General features: G+C 36.7%; 1 non-coding gene across 1 annotated transcript; it reads right to left on the bottom strand.

Moving 5' to 3' along the window:
- Window positions 1-9,983: 9,983 nt before the first annotated feature.
- LOC127099523 (small nucleolar RNA R71) lies at window positions 9,984-10,090 on the bottom strand. The gene has a single exon (XR_007794016.1). It is a non-coding gene; the product is annotated as a small nucleolar RNA R71 (small nucleolar RNA).
- Between the last annotated feature and the right edge of the window lie 239 nt (window positions 10,091-10,329).

Here is a 10,329-nt window from a genome sequence, read left to right as displayed (position 1 = left end):
GTAAGTCACGAGCATGGAGTTAGGTTAAGAACCACCCCAAAAGGGAGTGTACTAGGGTTTAAACCTGCCAAACATGTTCTACAAGAGGTTCCCATAGTCATCATCCCATCTTTCGGATATTATCGGAGAAACGACTACTCGTATTCCAAAAATATTCTAAAGAGAGACTCTTATGAGTGTAGTATCGCGTAACAATCGTATCAAATCTTATACTTGAACGACTTTCGCACTACATCCTAAGAATAGGCCAAGATGGGCTTGGTAAACTAAGGTCCTTGGCTTCTAAGGTCTATACTGGAAAGAGTAATGTCTAACCACAACTTACTTGTGTGACATTATTGATCCCAACATAACCTCCACCAAGTGAATGGACTCGGAAGTCAACTTGCTAAGGAATAACTCCACACAAGTCAACAAGACTACGCCATTGTCCTATCCTAAGTGCACTCGAGTCCGGGTATAGACCTCATCTCACAAAGATCACCAAGCATACAAAGAATTAATATCAAGCAATTAAATCATTACATACAATACAGTAATCCCCAAATTGCACAAAAATATGTCACAAAACAAATACAATACAACAAGCATGAAAAGTTGGCAAAACCCACTAAGCAAATACACTCCCCAGCAGAGTCGCCACTTTTCTGTAGCGGGGTATTCGTTACCATTAGAGATATTGACTAAATCCAAGGTAAATCATACAAAGTCGAGTCACCACCGCACTTCTATTTATCCAAAGGAATGGTTAGAAAGCGAACAAAAACCTAAAAGTTTTAACAAAAGCTAGTAAAAGAGAAACAGAGATCTGGGTAAGGAGGTTGGTTATGTAATGGGAAGGTGTTAGGCACCCAAAACATCCTAGGTACTCCTAGGGAGCCCTTTTCATATTTGTTGTAAGGTTGGTATTTTGTGAAAATTTTGTTTGTGCAAACATGATTGAAGAGATGAGAAGAGAATATACAAGTTATTTACATTTTGTGTTTGGATGGATAAACCCATTGCCTACGTACCATCTTATGAAAAGATTAGGATCAAAACCTCGTAGTTCGGGATAAAAATCTCAAAACAAGTTGGTGAATTGATTGGTCCAAAAGCCTTAAGGTCTTTTGTTATCAAAGGGAGAAAACTCAACCAAACCACAAATCCACCATGTGAGGATAGCTTCAACATGCTAGTGAGGGGTTAACCCTATAATAAGCATGGAAGACTCATTGTCCATCACTAAGGACATAGGTGAGTATTACATCTACCACAAAGATAACTCAAACCTAATAGCTAAAGGTTATGGAAAATTTGATTAAGAAGTGGCCATTGGAACCACAAAAAGAAATTTGAATGGGTTATATTTACCAATTAGAAGTATGTACAAAATAGTCAAAGTTGACTTAAAGATTCAATTCAAAATAAGTATTGTGAAAAGAAAGTTTGAAAATCAAAAGCATAAGGCTTAGGTTTCTAATGTTTGAAAGCAAAGGTTAAATGTTTGCACAAAAGGTTTTGGCTTGGGTTAGAGTGGAGAGATGAAGAAGAAGGGCTAAGTCCTAAGTAAAACAAAAAGATGAGGGATGAAGAATCAAAACCACAATGGAGTCCCTCTCTTGAGATCATATTGATAATCCAAGTAGCTCCCATCCTTTGTAATAAGCAACCACAAAGCATAAGCAATTAAATAAGTCTCTTAAGAGATCCTCAATGTATCTGGTATCTTCCACTTGGATGATCATGACAATGGTCCTCCAATTAAGCTCAAATGGAAACTCCTAGCACAAAAGCACACACATCAAAGATTCCATGAAGTAAAACAAGAATGGACAAGAGTGAGTTTAGAGATTTGGTCCTTCCAATCCATCTTCATCATTAAGATCCTTTTACTCCAATTTTGCATAAGGAAGGTCCTAGAATCTAAGTCCAATTCTCCATTTTTTGCATTGGGAAGGTCCTAGAAACTAAGTCCATTTCTTTGCATTTGGTCCACAACAAACAAAACAAAAACACAAGCACAATAATATATACACAATTATGTGCTCAAGTGAGCAAAAGGCAAATGGAATTAACATAAACATGTGCTCAAATGAGCAAAGAGAAAAGCAAATGGATTATATGTGCAAGAATAGTAAATTGCATAAAAGTAAATTACATAAAGTAAATGTTAATTGTCAATGGTTAGTGTTAGTAGTTAGTGTGCCATAAGTCAAATTTAGCGCTATGTTAAGCAATCGTAATTGGACTTATGTAGAAGTCACAACTATCTGAGGCCGGTCAATAATAATGTAGGCAACAAACACAAGTTAGGAGTCTAGATTAGTGAGCCAAGTCCCAAAAACTTGCCATGCTAAAAACGAAAATGAGAATTGATCTTGTATTGGTTTAAGCCTTTTGCATGATTTAAAAGACAACCTATCCTTAATGCAAAGCCATTCACTTGATCAATTGATCAAGATGAATTAGATTTGAATCAAAGAAGATTAAATCTTCCTAACCAATGCTAACTTATCAACCTTCAACTCATTGATCAAAAGAGAGAAGAATAAGAAGAACGAGATGGAGAAGATGGATAAGAGAAATGGAAATGCCAAAATTAAAGTGCATTAAATGAAATACAATGTACCAATCCTCATATGTTGACCAATAACATTGAAAGTCAAGGTCAAACAATCAAAAACAGAAGTGAGATGAAGATTGGGAGTCAAGAAATGAGTAAACTATTTTTGGTATTTTTTTAATATTTAAAATATACTTAAATTAAAAATAAAATGGAAAGGTCAAACTTCAAATCAACCTTGAAAGGTCTAAGTAATTTATCCTAAGTTCAATAAGGTCAAACAAAGTTTGACAAAATATTTCAGCATTTTTAAAAGTCAGAAACTATTTTTAATCAATTAAAAATGAATAAAAATAACCTAATTGAACTAAAATCTCAAATAAATCTCAAATCAATTCAAAAATTGATGAGAATATTTTTCATAGATCCATCATCATTCAAATAGGTTAGGAAAATATTTTTGTATTTTTTGAATATCAAAAACTATTTAAAATGAATTAAAAATAACCAGAAAAGAGAAAATTCACAAAAAATATCAAATGACAAAATAAAAAATATTAAAAATCAGAAATAGAAACTAGAAATTATTTGGGAAATAATGCAATTGGTCCCATAATTTTTGGATTAAAAATGAAAGAGATATTAATTTTTGAAAATAATTGGAATTAAAGAAATTAAAACCAGAAAATAGAAAATGCAAAAAACGAGAGCCCTTGGATCTGAGCTCATTAATTGAGTTGGCAGATCCAAGGATCCAGGGGTGCACGCTCATTGTGATCCATGGTCAATGCACTCACATAGAAAACAAATAAAAGTCATAACAAGCAAGGATCCTGATTGAATCTGGAAAATAGATCACACGGCCAGGAATGGATCTGGAGATGATGAAGCCACCGGAGCCACCGTCTTCTCTGGTGAGCTTGGATTTTCCGGCCAAATTGCAGAAATTCAAAAGGCAACCAAAGTACACGATCTTTATACCAAAATGAAGCTGGGGTGATGTACATCACCCCTGTAACCTTGAATGACGCTCAAGATTCCTATAAATTAAGAAATCTGAGGTGGAAGATTCAGGTATGGAAAATGCAGATCAAGGAAAAACGAAATTGAAGCTACCACTAGCTTGCCTCTCAAGTGAGGACTTCAGAAAACATTAGATCCAAGCAAATAGGTCCATGGATGATGAGATTCGAAGAAAATACCAGTTGTAGTGTAAGCTTGAGTTCTGGTAATTTGAGCACGATGCCTTGCTTGCTTTGCTAAAACAGAAGTTCAATGAGATGAATGATGAAGGTTTAGAAGCATTAGATCTAAGAATTCAACCAGATGAAGTTAAGTTTTAGATCTGAAAAATTTGAGAAAAATGGAATTGCTTCTTTTGTGATGGCTATGGAAAGAATTCTGCAGCATTTCAGGTTGAATTAGGCGTCTCAAATGAATGGAATGAGGTCTCTATTTATAGAGGAAGTGGCAAGGAGAATGTGATCAATCCGTGTGCATGGCATGTGGAGCTTCATTGCATGGGCTTGCATGATCATGCACAAGGCCCAAAAACAATGCCAAATGAATTCTGAGCATCAGCCTAATGGAATTGGACGTATGACTTGCAAGGCAATTGCTTATGTACCAAGAGTTCAAGTGAATTTCTCATTTGTACCTAAACATTCATCTCTTCGAAAGTCCCAATGAAAAAATCCAAACATGATCATGTTAGTAATAGTTGGAAAGGTCTTGATGCAAGGAACAATTGTTATGTTGAGCAAAAATCCATTTGAAGTGTGGAAATTTATGAAATTTGAGTTTAAAGTGCAAGGTGCATGACATGTCAAGGCAAAGTTTCTAAAATTGGCCAATATTCAAGCCCCTCTGTTTCCATGATGCAAGCCCCAAATGAAAAAAGCTCCAACATCAACGTTGTAGATATTTTCAAGACAATCACAATGGACTTAAAGTTTGCATCATTTGGATTTTTTATGAAGAAGTTATGGGCATTTGAAGTTGGACTTTTTTGACTTTTAATGCATTTGACCCAAAAGGACCTATAATGTCTTGCATTATCACATGTATTTCCTTTGCGAATTTGAAATTTTGTTCAACATAACATTTGAATTAGACATCGTAAGATTTCCAATGCATTTGATCCCACCTCAAAATCATAAAAAATGAATGAGTTATGTCCTTGGGAAGTTGACCCAAAATTAGGGTTTTAGTCAAAATGACCTATAATGTATTGGAATGACAGATGGCCTTCCAAGCTTCAAATCAATTTTTGATGAACATGAAAGTCGTTCATATTGTTCTTAAGAACACTTTTGCTTTTGGAACCATCTCAATTTGACCAACACATAAAACTTTAGGTCTCGGTGCATTTCAAAATAGTTATATGAATTGACTGATCAACCTCTCAAGTCCATGACTCATATCTTGAGGAATTGATGATTGAGGACACTCAAATAAGTTCAAATATGCATGAAACGAAGAATTAAAGAACTTACCTTGATTGAATTTGATCATGGGCTGAGGTTGCTTCAGGAGCAAGGCATTGTGATGCACAGATGAATTAGGGTTTCTCAAAAAAACAAGACCTCAAACCCTTTGACTTGCTTTGATCAAAATTATGCATTGAGGTACTAGGGAGGCATATTTGATGGATGAGAGCTCTGGGAACCATTTCCATGCTTGCTATCATCTCCTCTTGACTATGTCTTTGTACCAATGATCTCCTAGAAGCTTTGGACCTTGTGATTGCTCAAGCTACAAACAAAAATGTTAGTGACATATTTTGTGCTTTTGGTTAGTCAACAAAATGAGAAAAGCAATGATATACAATTCAAGCATGCTTGGTGATCTCAAACCAACTCACAGAAGGTCCCACCCAAAGGCAAAGGGAACCAAGATGCTAATGATCCTCGAGGCTGTGCAAATGAAATGTTATGATGCCATGAGGGATCTTAGGGACAAAATTGGGGACTTACAGTCACCTATCATCTTTTTCGTATATGGAAGATGAGGATGAGATTGGAACTTCGTTCTAAGCTCTATCTATTGCTGAGGTGAAGAAAACTGGGGCACCCATGTCCTCTTTCAAAGACGCTCAGAAGATTATTGAAGATGGCAGTTCATATCAGTGGGGTCGTATGGTAGAGGTTGCCTAGAACAAGAACAAAGCCGATTTGGGATTTCAGCGAGGATCATCTTATGCTAAAGCGGAAGATATGCAACCGAGTTTCTGTAGCGAAGGGTTCATCCTTGGTAATGAACAACACTCAGCTGCTGTGATCGAGGGTGATGAAGATGAAGATTGCGCCGATTTTATGACGCATGGAAAGGCTTGAAACAATTGGATCGCTGTTGATGTTCCTGTTATTGCCCATCGCTCTAAGTATTTTTTTTATCATTTTAGAAAATCCTTCTCCTATACCTAAGGGAGAAGTGAACATTGTTGGGCATTTTTCAAATTAATCATCAATATAATGCAATTCTATTCATCCACATCTATGATGTTTTATTTTTACTTTTTGCTTTCCCAAAAATGGTAATCACATAAAACATGATTGAATAAATAATAATTGTCCATCTCCATAATATTTGGTCATAATTCCCTTCTCTAAAATCAAAATATCAAATCATTATGCAAGTTGGTTTCTAAACACATTGAATACAATGATCCTACTCCTTCTCCAATCTTTGAATTCCCTGTGTTTGAGGCTGAGGAAGAAAGTGATGAAGAAGTGTCTGATGAATTGTCTTCTCTACTTGAGTATGAGGAAAAAGCCATTCATCCGTTCGAAAAGAAGATTAAGTTAGTCAACTTGGACTCCGAAGATGATGTGAAGGAAGTCAAGATTGGGTCTCAACCGTGTCCAGAGGTTAAGAAGGGGTTTATTGATCTTCTTCGAGAGTATTTAGATGTGTTTGCTTGGTCCTATCAAGACATGCCTTGTTTGGATTCTGAGATTATGGAGCATAGATTGCCGTTAAAGCCAGAATGCCCGTCAGTCAAGCAGACGTTGAGGAGAACTCATCCTGATATGGCAATAAAGATTAAAGAAGAAGTGTAAAAGCATATTCATGATGGTTTCCTTGTTACTACTGAGTATCCGCAGTGGGTGGCCAACATTGTGCTTGTTCTGAAGAAGGATAGAAAAGTATGTATGTGCGTTGATTATAGATATTTGAACAAAGCTAGTCCGAAAGATGACTTCCCTCTGCCACACATTGACATGTTGGTAGACAATACAACTAAATTCAAAGTCTTTTCTTTTATGGACGGATTTTCTGGTTATAATCAGATCAAGATGGCACTCGAAGATATGGAGAAGACCATATTCATTACACCCTAGGGAACATTCTGTTATAGAGTGATGCCTTTCGGTTTGAAGAATGCTGGTGCAACATACCAAAGAGCTATGACCACTCCTTTTCATGATATGATGCATATAGAGATTGAGGTCTATGTTGATGACATGATTGCTAAATCTAGTGATGAAGAGGAACATGTTGAGCATTTGTTGAAGCTATTCCAGCGTTTGAGGAAATACAAACTCTGCTTGAATCCCAATAAGTGTACATTCGGTGTTAGTTATGGTAAGTTGTTGGGCTTTATTGACAGTGAGAAGGGTATTGAAGTTGATCCTGCCAAGGTCAAAGCAATACAAGAGATACATGCGCCCAAAACTGAGAAGTAGGTCAGAGGTTTTCTCGTCCGCTTGAACTATATCTCGAGATATATATCGCATATGACTACCACATGTGCGCCTATATTCAAGCTTCTTCAGAAAGATCAGTCTTGTGATTGGATCGAGGATTTCCATAAATCTTTTGACAGTATGAAATAATATTTGCTTGAACCTCCTATTCTGTCTCCGCCTGTTGAAGGAAGACCGTTGATCATGTATTTGACTGTGCTTTAAGAAAGTATGAGTTATGTTCTAGGTTAGCAAGATGAAACTGGAAAGAAAGAATATGTTATTTACTACCTTAGTAAGAAATTCACCGACTGTGAGACTCGGCATTCTATGCTTGAAAAGACTTGTTACGCATTAGCTTGGGCTGCTAAGCGTCTGCGCCAGTATATGTTGAATCATACTACTTGGTTGATATCCAAAATGGATCCAATCAAGTACATTTTTGAGAAGTCTGCTTTAACTGGGAGGATTACCCATTGGAAGATATTATTATTGATGACATCGAATTTCACCATATTTTCGACTCCAATTTCGCATGCATTTTAGTGGTTTTATTGTTATTTTGTTATGTTATTACTATGTTTCTCTTTGTTTTCAGTTTTTTACTTTAATCAGAGCCCCGATCGAGAAAAGGAGTGAAAATGAGCTAAAAAGACTAAAATTCAGCATTTTGCACTTGTGCCTCCCACTGTGGTTGGCGCCATAGGTCCAGCCATGACGTGTCACAACTCAACTTCCCTCAACTGCCACGTTCCCCATTACCTCCACTTGGGCGCCACAATTTGCCCTTATGACGGGCGCCATGGAGTTGTGGCGGACGCCACAAGAAGAAAGTTTTTCCCTCCCAATTTCAAACTGAAGGGCATCCTTGTCATTTCCATTGTTTTACTTGCCTATAAATACAGACTCGTTTTCATTTGTTTAAGCATCCAAACTTAGAGCAAACTTAGTTTCACTTAGGCATATATTCATTATTTTAAAGTGGTAATCGCTTCGCATTGGGGTGTTACCACAATTGTGTAATCAAGTCTGTGATCGAGTCTGTAATCGAGTTTGGAGCACTTTGGAAGGAAGTTAATCCTGCCGCCGTTTTCATTTCCGCTTCGCATTTTATTCAACCCTCCGATTGGAGCAGGTTTTTATTGCTTTACCTTTATCTATTTTATTTTCTCGCACTCGCACTTTACTTTATTTATTTCTCACAATCGCTTTACCTTTATTTATTTCTCGCAATCGCTTTACTTTCATTTATTTCTCGCACTCGCTTTACTTTATTTATTTCTCGTACTCGCACTACTTTATTTATTTCTCACACTCGCTTTACTTTTATTTATTTCTCGCAATCGCACTACTTTCATTTATTTTCCGCACTCGCACTACTTTTATTTACTTTCCGCATTCGTACTACTTTTATTTTTTTTCCGCACTCGCACTACTTTTATTTAAATTAAAACGCACCTTTTCTTTACCATGTCTAACTAAACCTATAAGGTTAGAATGTAAGGATCTTAATTGAACCGATAATCCGTACAATTGTTCGTAGAAACACTTAAGGGCTATTTTGACTTTCAACTTAAGTTTTCCCGCACTTAATTCCCGTTGGGTAAGATCGAAAGTCGTCCAACGTCTATTTAAACTTAATTGTTTTTAACTATTTCAAATACAGCGAAAGCGCTTTGTGTAGTTCATTAGGAGTTTTTAACTTAAAAAGAAAAGTGATTTTAAAACTATTTTCGGACACGTTTATAAGTTTAGAGTCTGGTTCGTGAGAACCTCTTTTGGTTAAGAAATCCAGGTTAAAATACTTTTCAACTTAGTCAAGATACTATATTTCTTAAAAATAGGTTTACTACTCTAACGCAATGCGCGCCTTTTTATAAGTGACAATAAGAGGGTTTGATTAGGGAGTACAACTAGGTTCTGAATACGCGAAAGCGACAGTTCCTGTTAAATTGGATTATTAATTGATTATGTGAATTACATTCGAGCCTGTCTTTATTAATTGAATTTAATTTAATACTTTACTTTTCATTGCACACTCTAAAAAACCCTATTTTGATTACCTTAGATAAACACCATAACATTAGATAACGATAGTTTGACACTTGGACTCTGTGGATTCGACAATCTTTTATATTACTCTGACGCGTTCGTATACTTGCGAAAAGCACGCATCAAATTTTTGGCGCCGTTTCTGGGGACCAATTTCGTCAAATTTCATACCCTATTGTTATATTGTTTAGACTTAGGTTATTACCCGCCGGTCAATGCGAAGAACTCGCAGCACCGGAAGCTTAGTATACCCTCTGGCGGAACCTGAATATTACGCTCGCGCACGTTTATTTTTCCATAGAATTAGGAAAGCAATGGCCGAAGATTAAAACCAAAGACCTCTTAAAGATTTCGCCCAACCATCCAACGAAGAACCTAGTTCTAGTATAGTAAACCCAACCATCCCAGCTAATAATTTCGAACTTAAACCCTCCCTATTGCAACTAGTGCGACAAAGACAATTCGTAGGTCTCGCTACTGAGAACCCAAACCAACATTTAAAAATCTTTCTCCAATTAGTAGACACTTTTAAAACCAATGGAGCTTCTCCTGCGGCAATTTGTTTAAGATTATTCCCTTTTTCCCTCAGAGATAAAGCCCTATCATGGTTAGATTCCCTTCCACCCAATTCCATTACGACTTGGGATAACCTTAGAAGAGTATTCCTTGCTAGATACTATCCCCCATGTAAGACCGTCGTTCTTCGAAACCATATAACTAGATTTACCCAGAACCAAGGAGAATCGTTGTTCGAAGCTTGGGAGAGATATAAAGAGTTGTTAAGAGCATGCCCACATCATGGTTTAGAAAATTGGTTAATCATTCAAACCTTCTATAATGGGCTTCACTATAACACTAAGATGACCATTGACGCTGCCGTAGGCGGTGCGCTGATGAACAAACCTTATTCTGAAGTTAGTGCCCTCATCGAAGATATGGCTCAAAACCATCAATCATGAGGAGTCGAACGAGCCACGGTTGAGAAGAAGGAAGCCCAAGGAGGAGCGTATGAACTAATCTCTATAGACATGATGCAAGCTAAAA

Source organism: Lathyrus oleraceus, chromosome 6 (genome assembly GCF_024323335.1).
Source record: "Lathyrus oleraceus cultivar Zhongwan6 chromosome 6, CAAS_Psat_ZW6_1.0, whole genome shotgun sequence".
Taxonomy (NCBI): domain Eukaryota; kingdom Viridiplantae; phylum Streptophyta; class Magnoliopsida; order Fabales; family Fabaceae; genus Lathyrus; species Lathyrus oleraceus.
This window is presented reverse-complemented; position numbering and strand designations above follow the sequence as displayed.